The sequence below is a fragment of the Megachile rotundata genome, chromosome 16 (assembly GCF_050947335.1).
Source record: "Megachile rotundata isolate GNS110a chromosome 16, iyMegRotu1, whole genome shotgun sequence".
Lineage (NCBI taxonomy): Eukaryota > Metazoa > Arthropoda > Insecta > Hymenoptera > Megachilidae > Megachile > Megachile rotundata.
The window spans coordinates 9021871-9044081 of NC_134998.1; the positions used below are offsets into that span (position 1 = coordinate 9021871).

Consider the following 22211-nt stretch of genomic DNA (forward strand, 5'->3'; position numbering starts at 1 on the left):
ATTTGGTTAATTGGAATTGTGATATAGTATCTCAATTTAATTAATAATACTTACGGTTTAAATTTGTGAGTATTATTGTTAATACTTATTTACTTAATTAATACTTAATTAATACTATAGTTTATAATTAATTACTTAGTTAATACTTATAGTTTAGATTTGTAAGTGTTATTAGTTACAGGACTTTATTGGTATAATAATAATAATTATTATTATTAATAATTGTTGTTATTATTATTATTATTATTATTATAAATTATATAATTAATAATTATATAATTATATTATGTTAATTATATAATATAATTATTATTATTATTATACCAGTAAAGTCCTGTAACTAATAACACTTACACATTTAAACTGTAAGTACATATTAACTAAGTAATTTAAGTAATATTATATTATAAATTATTATTCTAAGTAATATTATATTTTATATAATTATTATATATAATTATTATTATACTTATATTATATTATAATTATAATAATTATATTATATTAATTTTTTATAATAATAATAATTATTATTATTATTATAATTATTATTCTTGTTGTTGTTGTTGTTGCTATTACTATTGCTATTGTTATTGTTATTGGTATTGTTATTGTTATTGTTATTGCTATTGCTATTGCTATTGCTATTGCTATTGTTACTGTTATTGTTGTTGTTGTTGTTGTTGTTGTTGTTATTATTATTATTATTATTATTATTATAGCATTGTTACTTATAGTAATGTATTATTACCCATATAATAATTTATAATTAATAAGAATGTGCAGTTATGTATATCACAGTCATTCTAAATTTATTTATCTATTAAGTTTGTGTAAAAATTACTGTTTTCTATCATTGAATTTTTAAATTAAATTTATACAATTAGTTAAGGAATCGTAACTATTAAATCTGTAACAAGAAACACAAAAAGGAATACTTTATTGCATTATTAATCATTGCATTGTTACCTAAAAAAGTTACTTCTAATTTTTAAACTAAAGTACTCCTACTTTGAAGGCATTGTACCTATAGAATTTTTGAAATATTCGTCTTCGCGCGCTTTCTGTCTGAACAGTATAGCAGGAGCCATCTAGTGGTACAATGTGAAATTAACAAGATTGAAAATAGCGTTTTTCGACGGAATAATATATTTTTACGTATGATTTATGGTCTCAAATTGTTCCAGAATCAAAGTAAGGTCAAAAAAATGTCTTTAGTGTAATCTAATAAAGTTATATTAAAAAATGAAAAATAATGCATTTTATGGACCTTAAAAGGAGCGTCCATCTAGCGGTGAAACGGGTGAACTAAACCTAAAAAATGAGGTACCGAACACGCATATAAGGAAAATAAAGAAATGAATATTTCGGCACTTTCTCGACGTAGTATGGTTCCTGAGGCATTTAGAAACAAGTTTCTATTAGGGTTTGATGCATTTTGATGCCTAATAAAGCCAGAAAATCAATTTTTGTCGAATTCGGTCGAAAACGGTACAGGTTGCGTCATCTAGCGGCGAGCGGCGGAACTAGGAAAAAATAAAATCTCGATTTTCTCGAAAACTAGGGACTTTTCCGAAATTCTGAGATATACAAATTGTTCCTTGTCGCCTACGGAATCGAACGAATGTAATTATAGCCCGCTAGGACAATTATTAAGGAAAATAGAAAAATAGCCCATTTCATGGACTAAAAAATTGGCGTCCATCTAGCGGCGAAAGTTGGAACTACAAAAATATAAGAATGCGATTTTCTCGAAAATTAGCGAACTTTGAGTACTTCTGAGGGTCAGAAAGCGTTATGTGATCGCACTAGAAGCAAAATAAAGCAATAAAAGCTTCCTAGAGGCTTGAATAAAGAAAATCAAAAAAATGTAATTTTATGGAGAAAATTTGTGGCGCCATCTAGCGGCGAAACTGCGAACTAAACTGAAAAACCGTATGTCCGAACACGCGCTAAGGAAAAATATAAAAAGTAATATTTCGCAACTTTGACGACGTAGTATGCTTCCTTAGACATTTTAAAGCAATTTTTGTTGAATAAGTTATCCATTTTTTTGCCTATTAAGCCCAGAAAATCAATTTTTATTTGACCCCTTAGCGCGTGTTCGGACAATCGTTTTTTCAGTTTAGTTCGCAGTTTCGCTGCTAGATGGCGCCACAAATTTTCTCCATAAAATGACATTTTTTTTATTTTCTTTATTAAAGCCTTTTGGATACTTTTATTGCATTATTTTGCTTCTAATGCGATCACATAACACTTTCTGAGACTCAGAAATACTCAAAGTACGCTAGTTTTCGAGAAAATCGCATTTTTCTATTTTTGTAGTTCCAACTTTCGCCGCTAGATGGACGCCAATTTTTTAGTCCATGAAATGGGCTATTTTTCTATTTTCCTTAATAATTGTCCTAGCAGGCTATAATTGCATTCGTTCGATTCCGTAGGCGACAAGGAACAATTTGTATATCTCAGAATTTCGGAAAAGTCCCTAGTTTTCGAGAAAATCGAGATTTTCTATTTTTGTAGTTCCAACTTCCGCCGCTAGATGGACGCCAATTTTCTAGTCCATGAAATGGGCTATTTTTCTATCTTCCTTAATAATTGTCCTAGCAGGCTATAATTACATTCGTTCGATTCCGTAGGCGACAAGGAACAATTTGTATATCTCAGAATTTCGGAAAAGTCCCTAGTTTTCGAGAAAATCGAGATTTTATTTTACGTAGTTCCGCCGCTCGCCGCTAGATGGCGCCACCTGTACCGTTTTGAACCGAATTCTACAAAAATTCATTTTCTGGCTTTATTAGGCATCAAAACGCATCAAACCCTAATAGAAATTTGTTTCTAAATGCCTTAGGAACCGTACTACGTCGTCAAAGTGCCGAAATATGCATTTTTTTATTTTCCTTATATGCATGTTCGGACCCTCACTTTTTAGGATCAGTTTTTTCGGTGATTATTCGTTCGTGGCAAGTCCGATTAAAATTTTTTTTTTCTATATCCATCTAGATGTACATACGCATATGCATGCAAAATTTAACGAGAATTGGTTGAGTGGTGCAAAAGAAAAACGCGGACAAAAAAGTTGCAAAGTCAAGTATAAGAGCTTCGCTCGCCTTCGACTCGCTCGCTCAATAATTTAAAGGGTAATCCCACTATAAACACAATTTTGCACTAATTTGATTTAATTTAAATTTGCACGGTATTAAACTACATGTAACAAATCACCAGTAATAAATTCAAAAGTACATATCAACATTTTCTGCTCATAACAAATCATTCTCTATTCATAAATATAATCACAACCATTCTAACAATACATCACCAACAAACATTTCCCCCATATCCTCACTTCTTACATAATATAGTTTATAAACTAGACGCGTTTACTAGGAGGGTAGACAATCGATACGCCACAGAAAACCTAGCTAGACGCGTCAACCTTCTACCGTATCCTACCATCCCCATAAGGTTGTTTATCCATTTTCTGTCCTCGGTGTACGACGATCAAGGTTTTTCCTCGACCAAGTCTCCCCATCGTTATTCAAACATTTAACACCAAGGTGATTAACATAACGCATACTTATTTCCTGTTCCTCGTATCATAAAATCGTATCACGTGCACTCCTCTTCTCATGTTTGCCTGCTCATGTGAGGCCGAATGTTTCCAAGTTCGTGGTTATTTAGACGCCCTTTCATGAAACATCCGGTTTCTATGCCGCTGTATACTGTTGTCTATATTTATGTACCTTTTGGTTCTACTAGGAGTTCATAATTGAGCCATGCATTTTGTTTCTAATATTATATCTAATTTCTCGGTGTACCTCGAGGACCGCTTTACTATTTACTGTTGCTTTATCAGTTTTAATGAGTTTCTTATTTGAACTATAGTGTTGTTAATTCATTATTGACAGAGTGGCGAATGTCTCAGAAAGGTGGAACATTCTAGAACATTTTGTTTACACTGACAGGTCTTGTATGAATTCACACTGAACAAGTTTATTCACCAAGTAAGTTAGCACTCACACAATCAGAAATATTTTCTAAGATAAACACAAGATAAATAACAAACATGAAAATATTTTCAGCATAACCGAAGCACGTGCACAGAGTGTCACGTTACAAAGGGTCTCAGCGCATGATCTCCTGGTGTCCAGTAGTCTCAGTTTGGTATCAAATGGCTGCCAATGATAGGGCCCGTCACGAGCCGACAGCGAAGAGTCGTTACAAACCTATTTACCCGTGCATGATCATGGAGACCATGAAGATATTTTTAAGCAACGTCTTGCTCCATCTTTTCGTGCACTCCTAATCGATCAGTCGTTTCTGTTTCTTTCGAAGTCACTGAAGCAGAAAATCTTTCATTCCTCAGGGAATTGAAGGGCCATCGACACGTCCACCTGCTGATGGAGCCCTGATCCTCCTGGAATCATCCTCGGCAACAAACTCGATTTTTCCTTTATTTGTGATGATGGCTGAGTTACAGTGTCGATGTTAACCTATTTCTGTGGAATTTTGATCTGTGGAATTTTTTTCAGGTTTTTATGGTGGGTTTGTATCAATCATTGCAGTTATTGGTTTATGGAAATGTAACATGTACTAAGTTTACAAGCACAGGTACATTGATATAACTTGCACTGGTATGATTAATGACTGTTGACGTTTATATCACTCAGAGAGTATGGAACTCTGTATAGGTAAAGAGAGAGTGTTAGGTATATTAAGTTTATACTAAGAAATTAAAGTAAAAGGTGCTTTTGTAGATCATTTATTTTATTTAACATTCACATCATTTTTACAGGTACATACACTATGTCCATTATGACTTTGTAAACAAAACTTAACCTCTAAATACCACAGGACTTTGTAAGGACCTAGGTTATTCCAGGAACCCAATGACACATATATACAATGTAAGTTGCATTCTAACAATATTCAATAAATATTTAAAAACAAATCTAAAGAAAGTAATGAAATATTCCATAACAGGTGTACTATGCAGTATAAAATCATTCACATCTTTAAACCCAACAAGAAAAGTGCTGAACAAAAGAATGAACATCCACATAATTTTTACAGGTGCATACACTATGTCCATTATGACTTTGTAAATAAAACTTAACTTCTAAATACCACAGGACTTTGTAAGGACATGGGTTATTCCAGGAACCCAATGACACATATATACAATGTAAGTTGCATTCTAACAATATTCAATAAATATTTAAAAACAAATCTAAAGGAAGTAATGAAATATTCCATAACAGGTGTACTATGCAGTATAGAATCATTCACATCCTTAAACCCAACAAGTAAAATGCAAAGCTGAAAAAAGTGAATGGCAAATGAGAACTGGAAGAAAATAAGATTTGCAAGGGATGACTCCGTGCATGCCCATGATACCCTGGTCGAAGGTGTTTCGTATTACACGTGCCTGTAAGCCTGAAACACCCTGGACAACGTTGAAAACCCTTGGACAAACAGTTTCGGGGAAATGCAGTGGAACGATTGCTCCTTCATAATTTCATGCTGTGTTCATGTAAAATTAGCATATTAATAAGAAAGACGGCGACAGCGGTCAGGATAGCAGGATGAAATCGCAGGAAGATCTCCTCCTTCCAAGGATCCTTCGTGGCTCTTCGACACATCTGCGTTCCTAGTGGTCGAGTCTCCGCATTTAGAACTCAATGGAGCGAATCTAATTGCTGTTATTACGATGATGACACGATGCATGAGCCTGTCACATTGTATGTCGAGGCTGTTACTGTTTTTTCGTACTTGCATACGATTGTGTTCTTTGCATTCTTTTATTCTTTGTGATTGGATGAAATTAGATGTGGGGAGATTGGATTAAGTTGGGGTTTTACTTTACAAGTTTTTAATTTTGGGAATTGTAGTTGAGGAGTGGGACTTCACTTTGGAATTGACTTTGGGACTGTAGGACACTAGGGCTGTGGGACCTAGGACTGTAGGACACTAGGACCGTGGGTCACTAGGATCATAGGACATTAGAAGTGTAGGACACTAGGACTATAGGACACTAGAACCATAGGACACTAGAACTGTAGGCCACTAGGACCATAGGACACTAGAAGTGTAGGACACTAGGACTGTAGGCCACTAGGACCTTGGGACACTAGAACTGTAGGACACTAGGACCCTAGGACCCCAGAACAGTAGAACACTAGGACTGTAGGACACTAGAACTGTAGGACACTAGGACCTTAGGACACTAGGACCTTAGGACACTAGGACCTTAAGATACTAGGACCTTAGGACACTAGGACCTTAGGACATTAGGACCTTAGGACACTAGGACCTTAGGACACTAGGATTATAGGATCTGCACTGTAGGGCCTAAGGCTATAGGACCTAAGACTGTAAGACCTGAGACTGTAGGACCCAAGACTGTAGAGCCTAAGACTATAGGACCTGAGACTGTAGGTCCTAAGACTAGCACCTAGGATTATAGGACCTTGTACTCTAGGACTTCAAGCTTTTTGCAATTTAGCATTTTACATTCATACACTTTGGGTCTTTCATACACTTCATTTTTAAACTTCTATACTTGGAACCTGGAACTGCAGCATCTACAACTACAACACCTAGGACTATAGGACCTTGTACTCTAGGACTTCAGGTTTTTTGCAATTTATAATTTTACACTCATGGTCTTTGGGTTTTTCATACACTTCATTTTTAAACTTCCATACTCAGGACCTGGGACTGCAGCACCTAGGACTATGGGACCTTGTACTCTAGGACTGCAGGTTTTTTGCAATTTATAATTTTACACTCATGGTCTTTGGGTTTTTCATACATTTCATTTATAAACTTCTATACTCAGGACCTTGAAACTTCCACATCTTCATTATCATACATATTTTCATCTTTCAACAGAAATTAACCTCCATAAAGATCCAAACCAATACAACAAAATAGACACATAAATTATAAATACATTGTTCATGTCCTTAACTCTGATCATCTTAATGTCTCCTTCAAATCAAGCAAACTTTTGCAGGTAATGCACTGGTGTTTCATCAAAAATACTCTTTGAATGACATATTGTGCAACAGGCTATACAAGATATTTCAGTTGATCACAGATGAGTAGAGCACATATTTGTAAACCAAAAGAAAATATATGTTTAAACTGGAAGAGGTGACATTTTGAGGGAAGTCAAATGCGAACCTGTTTCCGGACCGCCTGCTCCAGGCCTGCCATGGTCTCCTGTTAACAGGGATATCACTTTTCATTTTTTTCATATCTCGTCGTGGACTTTTCGGTTGTGTAGGGTCAGTCAATGACTTTCCTTGAGAAGAACATTGAAAGAACCACGTGTCTTCAGACATAAACCACACGTGCTGATGTCACCTCAAAAAGTCATCCACTCTGCCTATAATAACAAATGACGTTTAAAGAATATTTAACAAACTCCACTTAAAAAAAGAAAAAGAATTTAGGGTTAAGGTAAGCATAATCGAGGTATTTATGTATTTCGTGTATGCATCCTTCGCGGAATGCTGCGCCCCTGCTACCAACCGTATCGTGATTTGCTCTTGATGTCGCCTTTTCTCCCTTTCTTTTGTTGAAGCCATAAACAACTATGACGACACCGGGCTGAAAACATCCTGCCCGCATAATAACTCGCATGCATGAGCTCCTGGTCGGGGATGTATCGAGAACGATTCGACTTTCTCCTCAATTCTGATATCTCTAACCCGTGGTCTCGACAAGATGTAACAACGTCGTGCTTGAATGTCTTTTTTATGGCGCGACGTACGAAAAAAGGGTCTTGACAAATATTCAATGATGCTTGTGTACGATGGTAATTCGACGCGTGTACCATCGGACGACGAATTTATAAACGGGATACAGATTTGTAAGTTACATTAGCGATTGCAGACGTAACCAGCTGTTATAACTAGCAGGTCGTTTAATGTTTCGATTGGGAGAGACGGGATAGGCAGAGACACAGGGGAAAGCCAGGAGGAGCGTGACATGAACAGAAGCGCATTTGGTGCCATATTACATGCGCAGTGTAAACAACTCCGTTACATCGGTGTAGCAGGGGAATAAGGCAGGCGAAGAGGTCGCAGGGCGGGAAACGGTGCGGAGCAAGTACGGATGCTTTGAGAGAACGTCGATATAAATTTTATAACTGTTATATTTTTCTTGGAAATACTGTCTGATGTATTTTTGTTTCAGGTGAGGTTATGTTAGGTCAGTTTATCATTTTTATGAGTTTGATAATAAGGATAGAATGATAAGGTAATAAAAGAATTTCTGGTACTATGCAGAGTGATTACCACTTTTAATATTTAAGTTTGCAAATCTTACTTTTATTTTTTGCAATAATATTGTGCAATACATATTTATTTTTTTCTTAGAAATATTATCTGATGTATTTATGTTTTAGGTGGATTCAATTTATCATTTGTAAGAGTTTGATAAAAAGGAAAGAATGGTAAGGTAATAAAAAAATTTCTGGTACTATGCAGAGTGACTACCACTTTTAATATTTAAGTTTGCAAATCTTACTTTTATTTTTTGCAATAATATTGTGCAATACATACTTATTTTTTCTTAGAAATATTATCTGATGTATTTAGTTTTAGGTGGAATCAATTTATCATTTGTAAGAGTTTGATAAAAAGGAAAGAATGATAAGGTAATAAAAGAATTTCTGGTACTATGCAGAATGACTACCACTTTTAAAATTTAAGTTTGCAAATCTTACTTTTATTTTTTGCAATAATATTGTACAATACATATTTATTTTTTTCTTATTAGTTATTGAAGGTTAACTACTGATGCTTATATTAAGAAAAAGCATGTATGTAGATGCTTATAAAATTACACAGTTGCATATCAAATATTGCATTCTTATGTCTTGTAATATATGTATGTAATTGTTCTTAATACTGTGTCTAAGAATTATCACTGTATCTATAGGATTTAGTTCATTGTTAAAACATTAAGTTAATTTAATATTACTCTCAAAAAAAGTTTTGTGGCAGAAGTTGTTGACATAAATGATTTGTAAAGTAATTACAGAAGTATTTGATATGAATCTGAGGAATCTTAAATATGGAATAATATATGACGGTATTTCAGCAGATGGATAGATTCATATCTCTCGTATATTATAAAATAGGGAAGTAGGATGTCCAGGAGTTTCAGGTTATGGTGCTTCATATTTTCATGGAGCGGTCTCACCATGGCAACACCCTAGCAGCCATTTCAGAGCCTTATGATCAAAACATCATATGATAAAAGTTAGACACTTTGATGTATACACTTTTTATTTAACAATTAAGATTTATTGTAAAAATTGACATTGATCAAAATTAATGTCAGTACAATATGATACAGTATTCTTCACTATCATACTTAAGGTTAGTTAGCTTAAATATATTTAAGCTTAGTTTATGAATATTGAACATAAAATATTCATATGCACTTATGAAGTGATTTGCCTTTTTAAGTTATTCTAACATAACATTTCAGTAAGATTAAAAATTTATTAAGCAAGTACAATCCTTAAACATTATTTATAATTATATCAGAATAGTACCAATTCTGTATTATGCGAAAATCCTCAGAAAATGCGCCAGAGGATCATATACATATTCACCTTGCAACAGTTGCTGAAATCCTATTCAAAATGCGTAGGTGTATCTCGTTGAAGAAAAACCATGAAGACAAACACATATTTCCTTGTGACATACTCGTTACATAAAAATTTCATAAAGAACTGAAGTTTTAATCCACTATGGCTTGAATAAAAACTTCACTAAATATAGGAGGCAGTTTGTGGTCCAACAAAGGAACTGGATTAGGTTAGATTAGTTTATTGTTGGATTAAGGTCTAACCCTAACTTGTCTAAGATTAATTTAGATTAGCCTAAAGTTAGGATAGTTTGTATTAGGATTAAGTTAGATTAGACTAGCCTTGATTAACTAGTGGACTAGCTAGTGAACTAGGCTAGGTTAGATTAGCTTATTATTGGATTAAGGTCTAACCCTAACTTGTCTAAGATTAATTTAGATTAGCCTAAAGTTAGGATAGTTTGTATTAGGATTAAGTTAGATTAGACTAGCCTTGATTAGCTAGTGGACTAGGTTAGGTTAGATTAGCTTACTGTTGGATTAAGGTCTAACCCTAACTTATCTAAGATTAATTTAGATTAGTCTAAAATTAGAATAGTCTGTACTAGGATTAGGTTAGGTTAGACTAGCCTTAATTAGCTAGAGGAGATAGCAGTACAGTTTTTTTTAACTATGTACTAATTCCAGTTAGACCACTTGTCCTAACAATGTTAAAACATACATCGTGTGTATAAATCGTACGATCTGAATCGTAGACCGTCCAAAGACCCATTCGGGTACCTAACCAATCTCCGTTTTACAGCACCATAATCAAAGGGCCAAGTAATCTGGATTGGTCATAGCCCCCGGCACTCGGCTAAAAACTCGTTTCGCCCACTCCCTCGAGACTACTCGGTTCGCATGGTGGGGACTCCCTCGACCCTTGATGGCCCTTTCGAGGGATCAGACAACTCTCGCGGTGGAATGTCGGCGGGGAAGAGAAGTTTCAAGGCCATCGAGCTCCATCCGTCTGCTGCGATCCTGCTGAAAATGCGTGGGCGCGGTCTCCCCGAGGGCTGGCCTCGGCCAACGAAGGTCGCACCCTTTTTCGACTGGCGTGTGCCTGGCCCTTTCGTCCAACCTCGTGCGACTATCTGCCCCCTACCAGCTGTACCGTTGCTCCTCTTCGACCGTTGTCCTCCGACCTCTCCACCTTTCTTCGCTGGGATCCTTCAGGAACGATCTGTTCCTGGATAGGGTCGCGCGCATGCGCATCGCACGATCACGTGGCTGGCGGCTTGCCTGTCTGCCGCTCAATTGGGTCAATGCCGACACGCTGCAACTATTTTAGCCGCTTCGGATGAGTAACACGTGCGCTGTCGCGGTAAACTGATACTTTCTGTGCGGACGAAAGTAATTGATATACCAAACACTGGTGAAATTTCACTGAATAACGTAGTTGGGTTAAGTCCTTTACTACAGCTGCAGCATTTAGAACTGGGACTTTTTGAGATAAGAAATGAGCTGCATAGAAATTTTTGAAACTTGAAAGCTGGTCGACAGATATCTTTATTTATTAGAACATCAATGTATGTATAAACAAATGTGATCCATCTTGGAATTTATACTAATACTACCATGTAAATAAATAAGCATAGAGGCAATAGGAACAGTGTGGAAGATATTACTGTACAGTGAAACTCCTTTCACTGCAAGTCCACAAGTCCCACACCTCATAACAAAACAATAGAATCGTCACAAATGATATTTCTAACATTTATACATAAAAGTCAGGGGTCAAATAAAATTTGATGACCAAACTCCGTACACAGGTTGCACTTTGATGACCACTGACTTAGGAAATATTCCTAATTATATTTCGTACTCTCGTGGCATTCGTACAAATATCAGTCGAACACATGTTCGACCCTCACGCATGCTCCCGTACCCTGCCTACCCTATCAATGCAAAGAGGGGTAGCTCGAAAAGGAACACCGTTGCGCAATCTGCCATGCGCGATTCATTATAAGGTTCTCCTCCTCTCGGGGGTTCGAACCCCGTGTTTACGCATGCCAGGGTGTCGATTTGCCAGCCTACCGAGGCCCGCCTGTAGGGTTGATTCGAAATTCTCTATGTAGCCAATAATCTGAGTGACTGGGGGAGTCTGATGGCATGTGCAATGCTAACTTGACATATATTTTGTCGTTAAACATGTATAGGGACAAAAATGTCTGGGGGTTCTGTTATGAGCTGAGGAGCTACTGTTGTGAGATGAGAAGCTGATGAGCTATTGTATTAGATTATAAGCTGCTGTTGTGAGCTGAGACTCTACTGTGATGAGATGAGAAGCTTATGAGCTACTGTGTCACATCAGAAGCTAGTGTTGTGAGATGAGAAGCTTATGAGCTACTGTAGCACATTATAAGATAGTGTTGTGAGATGAGAAGCTTATGAGCTACTGTATTACAGTATAAGATAGTGTTGTGAGCTGAGAAGCTTATGAGCTACTGTATTACATTATAAGCTAGTGTTGTGAGCTGAGAAGCTGATGAGCTACTGTGTCACATCATAAGCTACTGTGTCACATCAGAAGCTACTGTATCACATCATAGGCCACTGCAGCACATCATAAGTCACTGTATCACACCATAAGCCACTACATCACATCAGAAGCTACTGTATCACATCATAGGCCACTGCAGCACATCATAAGTCACCTTATCACATCATAAGCCACTACATCACATCAGAAGCTACTGTATCACATCATAGGCCACTGCAGCACATCATAAGTCACTGTATCACATCATAAGCCACTACATCACATCAGAAGCTACTGTATCACATCATAGGCCACTGCAGCACATCATAAGTCACTGTATCACATCATAAGCCACTACATCACATCAGAAGCTACTGTATCACATCATAGGCCACTGCATCACATCATGAGTCACCTTATCACATCATAAGCCACTACATCACATCATAAGTCACTGTACCACATCATAAACCACTATATCACATCCATAAGCTACTGTATGACTTCATAAGCCACTGCATCACACTATAAACCACTGCATCACATCATAAACCACTATATCACATCCATAAGCCGCTGTATGACTTCATAAGCCACTGTACCACATCATAAGCAACTGTATCACATCATAAGCTACCATTGCACCTACATACAAAATAACAACGAATATGCTACCACATTCAGATACTTATGCACAAGTGACATAAATGTTAAGTGGATGGAGCAAGTTCCATACGCAGCTGGGGAGGCATCACTTGGGACGGCACAGTGACGAGGGGGTACTCCCTTCGCGCCGCCTTTGACTGGGCGGTGGCTGAAGCTCTCTCTTCAACATATACCATACCGCAGGCAAATGCCGTCAAACATCTCCCTGTGGAAAGATATGCCCCGTCACAATGGACTCTATGGAGCGGGCTGTGATCAAAAGACCTCTGTTGGACCACCATGAATTGCCGCTTTGCTCCTTGACTGTGTGTGGGATCAATACTGAAGCAAAACATGAAATATCATGTGGGACTGTGGTAGGATCCCTAGAACTACTATTTAGTTGGTAGGGGATGAGACATAGAGTGAATGTGTAAGAAATTATTTATTCTGAATACCATTACATTGAAACTCTGGCCTTAAATACAGACACTTCATCTCACAGACTTCAGATTCATATTTCTTCTAAGCTCCAACTTTCTCCCAAACAAGAAATATTAAGTGTTGCAATGTAGAGAAGGTATACGTTCATTTGTAAAGCGTGAAACGAAAGTAGGAAGAGTATAAAGCATTCGATTATAGCACAGCAAGGTGCCCGTATCCCCAAGGCCAAGTTCATCGAATTCTTGCAAGTTCCTGTGTTCCTGTTCGAAGAGCGGGGGCGGCTCCCGCGGAGGGCAGGCCGTCAAACTCGCGGGGCGGAACCACGACATGAAGAGGCGGTGCGGAATCGCGACCTCGCGCTGAAGAGCGTCGGGATACAAATTGAAACGATCGTTGGCCCCGGGGATCGGATTCCAAACCGCCGTGCCTTGTTTTCGCGGTCGGAGATACCCTCGTGGAACAGGTTCAGCATCCGCCTAGAGGACACCCGTTGATGGGAAGGTTGCTTCAGGACGGAAACGCCCAGACGTTTGCTCCTTCGGTGCTGATGTAATACGCCCAGATGTGTACTGGGTGCACCACCCATCGTGGTACAATTTCATGGGGTTGAAATCACGGGTAAAAATTTGTGGAACACTAGTTAAGTTCAACACTGATACACTTTAACACTTTTAAGGTCGTTCACGAGCAAACTTTGACTGTAGATCATCTTCGGAATAAAATTTGTTTATTTCAGAACAAACTATGTTTGAGTTTTTATTCTGAAAATGATCCTCTTTGACGAGATATTTTTTCAAGTACACAGTTTCGTGTATTTTATTTTTGACTATTCTTGGTCATTCTTAATTGCTTAATTCTTTCATACTGTTCCTTTTGACCGAGTTAAAGATGTTAGGTTAACACGTTAATTCCTATTTGCTGAACTGAAAGTATTTTCTATTTGGCGAACTTAAATTTTAAGGGAGATATCCATGAATTCTTATAAAGACATTAAATTGAACACGGTGTTAACATAAAAGAAACGTTCGTCAGTTAAAAGATGATAGAACGTGATTAGAAAGTTTAACCGTGTATTTCCTTTCGTGCCATGAAACTTCAATTACTTCCTCAATCTTCGCTTAACACTGAACCTCTCATTTCCTCCATTTATGTAACGATCTCTTCAAATCGTACTCTCTAAATCACAGGCTCCCCCTCCTTTCGCATAATCCCATTATCGGTAAACTCAAGGTTTACAGCATCCACACGTTAAGTGCATACTTTCTCTACCGATACGTTTAAAAACGTTTCGATACTTTGTAAAAATTCATAACTTTTATTTTGCACGCGTATCTATTACACCGATTGAGGTTATAATAGGTCACGTGTTCTCTAAACACAAATGGCGAAATTATGGCGGGAAAATTCAAATTTTGAGTATTAGAGTTTCAAACATTTTTTATTCATTTGCAGAATTGTTTATTAAAATTTGACAAATATTAAGGCATACCATATATCTTAAAGTATAATAATATCTAGTTATATTTTTCGCAGTGGATGTGGAAATAAAATACAAGATCAAAAATTAATTTTATTAACATCTACAGACGTCAGAAATAAGACAACTCTAAAATCGATACATAAATCCTACATTAAGACTCGGCAAATGGTATGAAACCCTCCCCTATCCGAACCCCGATGACACAATCCATTAACCCTCCGAACCGCCTCCTGGCGGAGAATGAACCGCAATTCGTGCCACCCCTAGTTTGTCGCACCCCAATTCGTCCGTCCATCCTCCTCGCCGTTCATCCTGTCCTGATCCCCTTGTTTACTCTTGTATTGTCCAGAATTGTCTCGTTCGTTGTTACATCCTTAATCCCCTTTCACGCGCAAGAAGCTTGGATTTATGTTGCCCTAACACTTTTGTGTGTCATCCAATAATCGGTTGGGACTTTCATGACACCCTGATACCTGCACAATCTACCGAATCTGTGTAGGATGAAACGAGTTCAAATCCTCCGGAGGATGTTTGGCATGGAGGCTCTGGATTAATCTGATTACAATTGTGCACGTGTCGTGTAGGATCATATTCATGAGGGTATACATGAATATTAATTACACCGCAGGTGACAATGTTCAGGCAGCCATCAGGACGTAGGAGGTTTGCAGGCGGAAGGTGAAGACGGAACCCTTTCATTTGGGGCAGCATGGGGTTAGGCTAACCTCCATAGGACTGCTTGCATAGTCCACTGTCTTGATGGATGACACATCTTGAACAAATGTGAATGGCAGACTGTGTACCTTGATAGCTCAGGGTAGGACGTCATAAATGACATAACACAGCATGTATGCACTTATGTGAACCACTATGTCATTTTAAAACACTGTCTCACTGTGTAACACTGTCTCACTTTGCAACACTGTCTCATTTTTGTTTAAACATCTCTCAAATCTCTCAAATGCTAAATTTTTGGTATGAGAGAAGATGGTGATAGTTTGACGCTAATCAAGTCCAAGTAATCGAAATCCTGGAACGCTAAGCAGCTCCGCGAGTCGAGGGGGTTCCTCGCGAGGATGCTATCCTGTGAAAAAAGCGTGGGTGGAATCCCGACGAGACGAACCCTTTCTCTCCCACACCAGTAACCCGAATCCTCTCCACCCATTAATTCTCCACCCGTTTCCCTTCCTGTGGTCCGAAGTGGAAACGACAGTTTCCGAAGAACAGGACGAGTCACCAGAGCACCATAACGCCCCAAAGGGCTTTGTCCAACCGTTGAGCCTCCTGGTGTCGCATACCAGCCTGCTACGAATATGTGAATATATTTTATTCAACCCTTTCCCTCGGGCACCGGATTAAATTATTCCTGTCACGGGGTAGTCCGCCTACGAGTACATACGTACCAATCCAGGTCCACTTCCGACCTGTCCGATCACGCTTTCGAAAGCGCGTCCAACGAACCTTGAAGAGCGCCACACTGACGGAGAGGTGTGTATGTACACGGTGGGACACAGATGAATTTCGTACGACCACCGGCGTGCTTCTGGTAGCCTGGGAACGAGGGATCAAACCAATAGACTGCCGATAGCCCTTCCAATTATCGGGACGATCGGAACTCGACCCTTTAACTGGGCGCATTTGAATGGGACTCCGGGATGTAGGGCTCGGATGGCTGGCCGTTAGAACGACTTAGCTGGATGCTGAGACCTCCTTAGGCTTCATTCTCTCCTTGTGCTTCAGCCAGTTATGATGCCATCGATCTGATGCGTTAATGGACAGTTTTGACAGGCGATTGTGGACTTTGAGTTTCATACTGTTTATCAAGCTTGTATTAGGTGTATGTATGTAGACTATCAGACATTGTATGACTTATGGATAATTGCGTTGCAAGGATGGATTAATTTTTATGGCAGCCATGTTACTCTAACGTCACTCTATGACTCTGTGTGAAATGGTCTGACATTCTTTGTCAATTTTATCCTTTAAGATATTTGGTTATTTCAGATATTTTATATTTGGTTTTTCAGATATTTTATACATATGATACTTCAGATTTTTGCAACGTATGAGGGGTGTTTGTTTGCAAGAAGCATTTTTATACGTCTGCTTATTTGGTTTGAATCATACATTTCGGTGCTTTTGTCGGTTTCAAGCTGTCAGACTAATGGGCGTCTAGTGCGAAGGAGCTACCAGACTGAAAGGCTTGGAAATCGAAGGGTGAAAGCGAGAGTCGCTGCAAGTGCGCAGGTTCGAACAGATATTGATCGAACCTTAACGAAAGGGAAAAGTAAGCCTGACGGGTTTTGATAATTAGAACCGTAAATTTTTTTGTTATACAATGATGTATTAATAAGTACATTGCAAATATAGTTTAACTATATTTAACTATATGTTACGCTTAAACTAGCAAATGAGTAATTTGCTATTTCACTGCCATGTATTTTCTTGCTTTATAAAAAATCAGATTACCTTAGACATAACCTCACTATTGTCAAATGAATCTTAACCTCTCTGAATATGTTTAGCATGAATTTCAAAAATATACAAAATATGTATAAATGTATACAAACTCAGTTTGAATCTAAAAGAATACCTTATACTAAACTTTCATATGTAACATATGCACCTACTTAAGGTGTTAAAGTTCAATATGAAACGCTACAGTTCAATATTTTCTTCTCCGAGAAATAAACTGTGAGGGAATTAAACAGTCTCCCTGAACCTCCTAATTACACAAACGAGAATCCAGCCACTAATTTATACCAAGTGCAATACAACGAATACCAAAACCGCAGCTAAAATTCAATCATCCAGAAAAAATCAATTGACGTCCACCACTCCCGTTCGAAATGTTTTTGGGGTGAACGACCCCACGAATATTAGGACACCTCCTGAACCCTCATAGCATCCCTGTCACGATGTGTGACTCGAAGCACTTGAGCGACTAAAACCCCTTTCCTTCGATTCCAATCGTCCAGACGTTCTCATATGTGAAAGCAATGAAGGACGGGGGTTGTCTCGAACCACCGACACCCCATGAATCTTCTTTTCTTACCACGATTTCTTTCGGGGCTCGTAAAAGTCTTGGTCGCGTCGCCGTTTATCAGGAGCGACGCATCGGGGGACACGCACGTTTTTCTTGCGAACGATAGGAAAGTTCGGTTTTCCCGCCGGACTTATGTTACTCTGATAACACCGGAAGGTACCGATTGATTGGAAACCCCACGAACGGCCCACCTGCCGTTGACGGGCTGACCACGGACGTTCTATGACCTCCTGGTATCGAAAAAAGTTGGTCCAGTTTTTTTTTTCTCGATATTCGATGTGATATGACTGACTGCGTCCTTCAGAAATGGAATGGTTTGGGTACTCGAGAAATGCGAGAGTATGCTGGCTACAATCTGAAATAGTAACACAATGAAATTCATTAGACTTTGAAAAGTAGTCATTTTTAAAAAACATGAGAAGTTGGAGAAAGTCAAAAGAGAACTCTAGGACCTAGGAAGCCAGGACAATCAAAGTCCTAGAACCTGGGGTACGATTAGCCTAGGCCCTAGGGTAAGCACAAGTTCCACATTCACAGATATCGAGCACCACTTATTTTCTCTACTCGGAAATCTACGGATCCAAAAGCAAGAATAGGGTTTCAAAACACCGCTTACCCAATTGCAAAGATAACGTTGCCACACCAGTAGCTTCCCATTGCATAAGACCCTTCTATCTATAAAACTCCGGGTCAAGGGCATAAATCAATCAGCGATGATCGGTGACAGTTGAGTACCATTAAGTATCAGGATTTCATGAGCGAAGAGTAATTTGCAGAAGCCGGGTGCAAGGAGTGAATGATCGCGGTGGAGTTAACATTCCAAAGGAGTCGAGAAGTGGTCCAACTGAATTTTTACCTGAGCCGGCCATTTTGTGTACGTCGGGAACACCGGGTCGCTCTGTTCCGTGCGGACAGAACGACGATGCAAGAAGAATGCTTTGCATGGATACGCGGAGATGCGGTGTCTTGAACGACCCAAGAAAGCTGAGGACAATGGAGCAACTCCTCCATGTGACAGGGTAATATGAGACCGAGAAATCTGTTGTTCGGATCACGGCCAAGGAAAATCATAACCTACGACAATTTGCGGAGAACAAAAGAATCTTGGGGTGCTGGAACAGGGTAGCATGTCGGGGGTCGCTTGTCACGATCGATCCGTCACGTTCGACGCCTACCCTTCGGTATAGCCCTTGAGACAGGTTCATATTTTGCTGCGGGGAATCGATATAATATAAATATCTGATAGAATAAAAGGAAGAAATTTTTATAATTACGATCGAATAGCAGAAGTCGTAAAGGGTCTAGTTTGTTAGGTTGCAAGGTTCAGTCCTAAGAAATATTCCTGCATTCACAAGTTGATCTGCATGTAGAAGTTGAATTTTTTAGCTGAGCACCTGATACAACCCCACATTACAGTGTCTTGGTAACCCATTCTATCCTATGTGAAAATACCTTTTGAAGGAATACCTCGTACTTCATATCTCACATCCCTAAAGTGCTTCATGCTATCAAGTAGTTGATAATATCTCCAAAGCATCTTAACAAGTCCAAATAAACCCTTGGTAATAGATGAATCGATAAAACCAGCTATCGTATGTACCAAGTATGTCCAAACCATATCCTGAAACCACAAAAGCAGATCATAAATAATACATAACCGTCGTCCTTAATCGCACGAAAGCAAAAGAAAGGTTTATTTAGACAGACTGACGACGATACAAATGGATTCTAATTCCGTCGTTTCGCTCGAGTGACTCCGCATAAAAGGAATGCGGTGACAGGGAGCAGGAAGTTATAACGTTCGAGAATCTCGAGCTTTCGTGGTCTTCTCTTCCTCCCTCGATTTAATCCATTTCCCGACCACTTGTCTCCAAGAGGATTCGAGTTGAACGCACGGGTGTTTATGAATGCTCGATCGTTCCACGCATTCCGCGGAAATCGTAGGAGACAAAATGCGAAGAAACGAGAAAGGGTTGTGGGCGGCGACGGAACATTCATAGAAACTCTATCCAGCTTGTAGGACGATGAGGAGGTCAATCGGCATTTGCTTCCCCTTTACGACTGTGCGCTGTTAATTCTAGCTGGCTTTGTGGCTTCGGCTTGGGGGAGCCGTTCAATAGGATATCCACTTCCACCGTTTCAGAAAGACACCCTTTTACAATTCAGGATTGAAATGTATGATCAATATTTAATCTTGCGTCCTAGCTTAGGCTTGGTCTTAGACATACTTCTCTCTAGATGTACACACCGCTGTTCATAATCACCATAAAATCCAATAGGCACTCGTGCCAATCACAGACTTAGGCCAATCAATACACATCCCCTCGGACATTACAATAAACATTCATATCTCTCCACTATTAATATTTATACAGTTGTCTTTGTAACAATTTACAAGAGGAAGTAGCTTAAAATAATGTAACGATATCCGCCACAATGTTTCACGTTCCTCATCACCGAAAAAATAAGTGGATTATACAAATGAGGAGGGGTAAATCGACCGACATTCCGAGCACTTTTTTTCTGACAATTCGGAATATTGTAGCATCAGGGAAGCATGGAAGCATCGAGGTCCACCAGGACCTGCCTTTCCGGTGCTTTCAGCGTTAACAGGAAACGGGCCTCGCCATTCGTCGGAGGCACATAAAACCCTGTCGTAAAACGCGATTGCCTGGTGGGGAAGCAAGACAAATCGCTTGGATGTCAATGGTATTAGGGAACCATGTCCTGAAGGACTTTGTGCTTTGAAGGCAATCGTCACTGTAAAATTGTGTAACTTAAAAAAACAGTTTAAATAAAAAATAAAAGGTGAAGAGAAATGACGGAAATTATAGGTTATGTCATTACCTGTTTCATAGGCTGAGACATACAGTTCATGAAAATAATTTGTCATACATTTATAATCACAATTATAATCATATGATCATAAGCATACTATGTAGTTTGCATGACACATTTTAAGTTATATGACAAGAATTTTTCATAAAAATAATTTGTCATACATTTATAATCACAATTATAGTATGCATAATCTATCATCATATGACCATAAGCATACTATGTAGTTTGTACGACACATTTTAGATTATGTGAAAATATATAATTTGAACTAAAAGAATTTTTGCTTATCAATTTCCTTGACTCCCAGAGATCCTCAATTATCCCTGGCCACAAAGAAAGCCAGTCTGCGTTATGATCTTCTGTTATCCAAGAACGCTTAATCCTCCTCCATTTCACGGCCGCATTCCTCGCTTCGGCTCGTCATTCCCCAACATCGGGGCTGCGAACGTGAGAGGTCGCGGACCTCGTAAATTATGTTTGCTTGTCGTACGGACAGAGACGAGTAGACACGAACATTACCAGGGTACCATGATCGCGTATACGTGGACGGATCGTGTGTCGACTTTCTGGTCTCCTGAAGGTAACTGGCATTCACCAACATCGACGTTGTTGTTTCATACACCACTACTGTCCGCAGTGCGTACCTCGCATATTGGCTGGCGCGCAGGGGACGGCGCGTGCCGCATTCGATTCTGAAAGGATATTATGGTTAGGTCAGCTGAGTAAATGATATGTGAAATAACTTACTTACATTTTTAACTGGAGAGACTGAAGAGAAGTCTATACATATAGTCTTGTATGAATTGCACTGATTTTTTTATGTAGCTTTATGGACTGTAAACAGTGCTAGTAGTACTGCAATATAAAATAGATAAAATTAATAATATTAATTCTTAATACATAAAATTAATCCTCGCTGAATTTGTAGATAAAACTTTATGAATGTTTTTGTACCTCTCATAGTTAAAGACTTGTCACTTAACCTATCAAGTTTTGCATAATGGGTTGTCACAGTGGGTTGTCCCTTAACCTATCATTTTTGTACAGTGGGTTGTCACTTAACCTATCACCTTTGCACAGTTATGTTGAAAAACACTATCACTATTTAAACAATACTACACTTTCATATTCATCCACAAAACATTTATGGAAAGCACTGTAAGCAATGTGCTTACAGAATGTTTACAAAATGGCGTCCCCAAATACACTAATTGCATACACCATCACTAATGCGTCATCAGTAATACGCTACCGGTAAAACGCCATCACTAATACAGAATCAACAATTAAATACTTAGGACAATGAATCTGTATGTACAATATGTATATACCTGTAAGCATACTTTCGTCGCGAATCAAAACACCTGTTGTCCGGTACACGCACGTGACACCCGCTTGTCCGTGTCACGTCAGACAGGTTTTGTTTTTATAGTGCGAGCATACGCGCAATCAGGACAGCAGGAAACGGACACGGTCGTCGTCTCGAGGATGACAGACGAGCCCTTCCTGTGGCGAGTAAATTCAATTTGTCCCGGCTGAAGAAAGATAAATCGCGCAGATGTCAACGGTACTAGGACATCATGAATGCGCAGGAGGATACTGCACAGACTGCGGCTTAATTCACG

The 22211-nt window shown here is 38.7% G+C and overlaps 2 long non-coding RNA genes across 35 annotated transcripts; one reads left to right on the forward strand and one right to left on the reverse strand.

The window, feature by feature from the left end:
* Nucleotides 1–3699: 3699 nt before the first annotated feature.
* Nucleotides 3700–13961, forward strand: LOC105662040 (uncharacterized). 21 transcript variants are annotated; one of them, XR_013040751.1, is made up of 11 exons: nucleotides 3700–4004; nucleotides 4083–4709; nucleotides 4796–4907; nucleotides 4984–5185; nucleotides 5262–7467; nucleotides 7592–7879; nucleotides 7953–8118; nucleotides 8206–8464; nucleotides 8791–8833; nucleotides 9155–9839; nucleotides 10412–13961. It is a non-coding gene; the product is annotated as an uncharacterized LOC105662040 (long non-coding RNA). The 21 variants fall into 21 exon arrangements; XR_013040752.1 differs by lacking the exon at nucleotides 8791–8833 and adding an exon at nucleotides 8616–8668 and having other exon boundaries at nucleotides 8206–8268; XR_013040743.1 differs by having other exon boundaries at nucleotides 5262–6634; nucleotides 6712–6764; nucleotides 7019–7467; nucleotides 8206–9839.
* Nucleotides 13962–14769: 808 nt separating this feature from the next.
* LOC105662039 (uncharacterized) lies at nucleotides 14770–22211 on the reverse strand. 14 transcript variants are annotated; one of them, XR_013040766.1, is made up of 7 exons: nucleotides 21918–22211; nucleotides 21541–21854; nucleotides 21338–21441; nucleotides 19198–21278; nucleotides 19020–19105; nucleotides 16103–18934; nucleotides 14770–16004 (listed from the first exon to the last, which is right to left on the reverse strand). It is a non-coding gene; the product is annotated as an uncharacterized LOC105662039 (long non-coding RNA). The 14 variants fall into 14 exon arrangements; XR_013040764.1 differs by having other exon boundaries at nucleotides 16103–18956; XR_013040758.1 differs by having other exon boundaries at nucleotides 16103–21025; nucleotides 21106–21278.